This window comes from Neofelis nebulosa, chromosome 3 (assembly GCF_028018385.1).
Source record: "Neofelis nebulosa isolate mNeoNeb1 chromosome 3, mNeoNeb1.pri, whole genome shotgun sequence".
NCBI classification, from domain to species: domain Eukaryota; kingdom Metazoa; phylum Chordata; class Mammalia; order Carnivora; family Felidae; genus Neofelis; species Neofelis nebulosa.
The window spans coordinates 184770806-184774799 of record NC_080784.1 but is presented as its reverse complement, the minus strand read 5'-3'; the positions used below and the strand labels follow the sequence as shown (position 1 = coordinate 184774799).

General features: G+C 35.7%; 1 non-coding gene across 1 annotated transcript; it reads right to left on the bottom strand.

Moving 5' to 3' along the window:
* Positions 1–3370: 3370 nt before the first annotated feature.
* Positions 3371–3472, bottom strand: LOC131508206 (U6 spliceosomal RNA). Its single transcript, XR_009259915.1, has one exon. It is a non-coding gene; the product is annotated as a U6 spliceosomal RNA (small nuclear RNA).
* Between the last annotated feature and the right edge of the window lie 522 nt (positions 3473–3994).

The window sequence follows — 3994 nt, the reverse complement described above, 5'->3', positions numbered from 1 at the left end:
TAGCAATAAAATAATAATGCAGTTAAAAGTGAAATAAAAATTTCCAACTTTTATCCCTGTGAGATTTTGCATTGGATATTACTTTTACAAAGTTTAAGTTTTTCCAAGTCAAAACTTTTAAAACTAGATTTGGGGAAGGAATGGTAAATTGCTATTTAAGTATCTAGGTAAGGGGCACCTGGGTGGCTCAGTCACTTAAGTGTTGGATTTTTGATTCTGGCTCAGGGTGAGATGGCGCCCACATCTGTCTCTTCCCTGAGAGCGTGCAGAGCCTCATTGGGATTCTTTCTCTCCCCTTCTCTCTCTGCCCGCCCCCACTCGTGCGCTTGCGCCCGCTGTCTCCGTCTCTCTCCCTTTCTCCAAAAATAAATAAACATTTAAAAATATCTAGGTAATAAGAATTTTGTTTTGCACTCTATATTCAGTATGATCATTATCATTCTATGTTGATTATTTTTAGTTTGTCTAACTTTTCTGGGATTTTTGTAAATTTAAATTGCAGTGAATGGAGGTGGGTATATTTATGCTTACATCTCTAGTATATTTTAGTTTATGCATTTTACTATTAATTTTTCTGTTACTTACCTTTACGGTAATATTTATTAGGCATTGGCTAGAATTTATGTTTTTATTGTTGGAGCAAAGAACAACCACCACAAACAGGGCAAAAGCATTCAATAAGGACATATGGTATGTACAAAATATATTGTTGTAAAGGGGAGATGTTGAGGTGTCATTCCAGGCTAAAGAAAGGGTATGAATAAAGCCTAACAAAGTGAAAGAATCATCAAATCAGTGACAAGGAAAAGAGTGGGTAGTTACAGAAACTAACACAAAAGAAATAATGAGGGTTATATTGGGAAGTAGGAGACAAAATACTAAACATTTCAGGGTGGCCTATAGAGTTTGTGAATAATAATTGAAAAATGAGCCATGTAGAGAAATAGTCTGGGCTGGTTTCTCAGCAACCTTCCCTCCTTCATAGAAATCTGGGAAGAGGTTTGCAAGCAGTATTTTTAGAGTACAAAATTTTCTTGGAAATAGATTCCTTCTACAAATATGAATCAGCAAAGTGCTGTGTGGGAGCTACATACTTCTGCCTGAATCTTTCTTTATTAACAATAGTGTTGAGTCTGCATATACTAAATAAATTAATTAATACACAATCCTCAAACATGTCTTTGAAGGGGATATAGAGTTTTTATATAGAAGAGAACATAAATGTATTATTCACACACCCAAAATTTAACAAAGGTAAAAGCAAGGATTTGTTTGTTATTTCACATTGACCAATGTAAGTGTGTATGTGTGTGTGTGTGTGTGTGTGTGTGTTGGTTAAGAGAATCGCTGAGCAGTCATTTAGTCAGATAAATATACTGCTTTCTTTTACATTTTTGAGAAGGTTAATGCATTTTTACATATCTAAAAAACCTTAAAGGTATGTGTATTTTGATTACGTTATTGGTACCAACATCACCTCTAATAACTTTTAAAAAAAAAATGTTTATTTATTTTGAGAGAGAGAGAAAGCAAGGGAAAGGCAAAGAGAGAAGGAGACAGAGAATCCCAAACAGACCTACACTATCTGTGTGGAGCCCAACGTGGGGCTTAAAGCCACACATCATGAGATCATGCCCTGAGCCCAAACCAAGAGTTGGACGCTTAACCAAGCGAGCCACCCAAATGCCTTACCTATAATAACTTTTGGACACCAAATGAATAGGCCTAACTTTACATCAATCCAGACTAAGAGAAATGTATTTTCAAAAATTTGTGGATGAACATCACTCATTACCGATTTATCATAATTACCCCCATTTTTTATTTCATTTTCATTGCATTATGATTATTAACAACTCCCAATAAAGAACTGCATAACCTAATACAAAAAGAAGTAGAAGGGGAATAATCTGATGTCCACTTGGTATGTGGGAGTTTTATCATCTTCATAAATTCAAGTCACCCATTCATTCGAAAATGTCTACTAAGTACCAGAAACAATGCTAGGCATGGGGGAGACATCAGTGAATGAAACTGATTAAATCGCTATCTTCACAAAAGTCACATTTATACTTGGGTGAAGTAGAATGTAAAGAAGGTATGTATTAATTGGTGATAGGTGCAGTGGTGAATAAAATAGAGAAGGAATGGAAGTTATGAAGTGTGTTTGTTATGAGGGGCAATTTTACTTGTCACTAAAGGACCAACTAAGAAAAATATTTAGCAGCATTCTGATATAGGTATGGGGGCAAACCGCTCATATATATCAAAGAAGAGTGTAAAGAGAGTGGAGAAAACAAAAAAAATGATTTTGGTTCAGAAGCATGCCTGATCCGCTGATAAAAAAGTCAGCTATTGTCAGAGTTTTGGAACTGACTCTGGGATAAGAAGGTGTTAAAGGATCTGCCCAAAAGGATAAAGTGATATGACTGTTTCTGTGGGGTCACTCTGGTAGCTTTACAGAGAACCGTGTGTCGGCAACCAGGAACATTAGCATTAGCTGGCTAATGAGTCATGATAATGGCCTGTTTCAATGTGTTTGTGTGGGGACAGTAGAAATGGTGAAATTCTAAATATATTACAAACATGGAGACAGCAGATTATCCTGATTGGCAGGATGTGAGAAAAAAAGCAGAGATGATTTCATGATTTTTGTTTGTGTTTTTTCTCCCTGAGTGACTGAAAAGATAGAGTTCCCATGAACAAAATGGGAAAGTCTGTGTAACAATAGCAAGTTTGCAGAGAAAGATCAATATACCAATTTTGGGCACATTAATTTTGAGTAGACAGAATGAGATAAGTAATGGGGATGAGAAAGATATCATATAGACAATTGGATATGCAAGTCTGAAATTTCAAGGGAAATCCAAACTGAAGGTATAAAGTTTGGGGTGATTATCATCATCATATATTTTGTATCAAAGTCATATTGGATAAAAATATCAAGTCAGTGAGAATAAACTTCCAAGTGAAGAGAAATAACCTGAAGAAGTCCAAGGGCAGAGCACATTTGAGAGTCAGGAGAAAAAGAAGAACCATCAAAGGATAATGAGAAGAAAGAATTCGATTACACTCACAATCATGGGTTACTTTTAAAATGCCAAGCATTTTAATATGATTTAATTTAATCATTGAAAATGGTATAGAAGAAAGAATATTATATCCCTGATACAGACGAATAAAATAATTTGGGGGGGATCACCTTCCTCAAGATCACATATTTTAGGTAGTGGAGATTGTATTTGAATTCTGATGTGGAATTTCAAGTCAAGTAAATTTCATTTCCCACTACTCACCTAAGTGATGATTCCTTTCAGCATTTGTGTCTTTGGGTTCACTGGATGAAAATACCAACCTTGCACAGTGGCTTAAATATTGCTTTACGATTTTGCCTATCATCCTTGCTCAGGAGGCCATGCTAACCTTCTCTGTATCATTCCAATTTTGCTACACGTGCTGCCGCAGTGAGCACCAATGCAGCTTGAACAATCTTCTGAGATGACACACAAAACCAATAATTTTGGGAAGATTCTGAGGTGGGTGAGGAGGATGGGAGGATTTGAAACAACGGAAAGGAGATGGCAGGAAATACGGAAAGCTTGGGGCTCTGTAAAAGTAGGCTGGAATACATTGTTCAGTGAAATTTCTGGTTGTCAATTCAGGATGAAGCACTAAATTTCTGATGCAAAGATTACAAACATGATGTCTTTGTTAGAAGTGAGATGAATAGGAAAAAACTATAAAGAGCCCAATAGCAGTTTTAAGAAAAGCTCAAGAAATAAGTAAATACCTACCAGCTACGTACTAGAGTTCATAATGGTTTAAAGATACAAATCTAATCCTGTGATATGGACACATCTCTTTTTTTTATGTTTCTTATGAATCCTCAAGTTCATAGCTCTCTCCATGATGGAATTTCGAATCTCCATTTTATTCATTTTGTAGCTTCCTCATTCCTGTGAGCATATTATGTCAATTTTTATCAGTGTTTGGA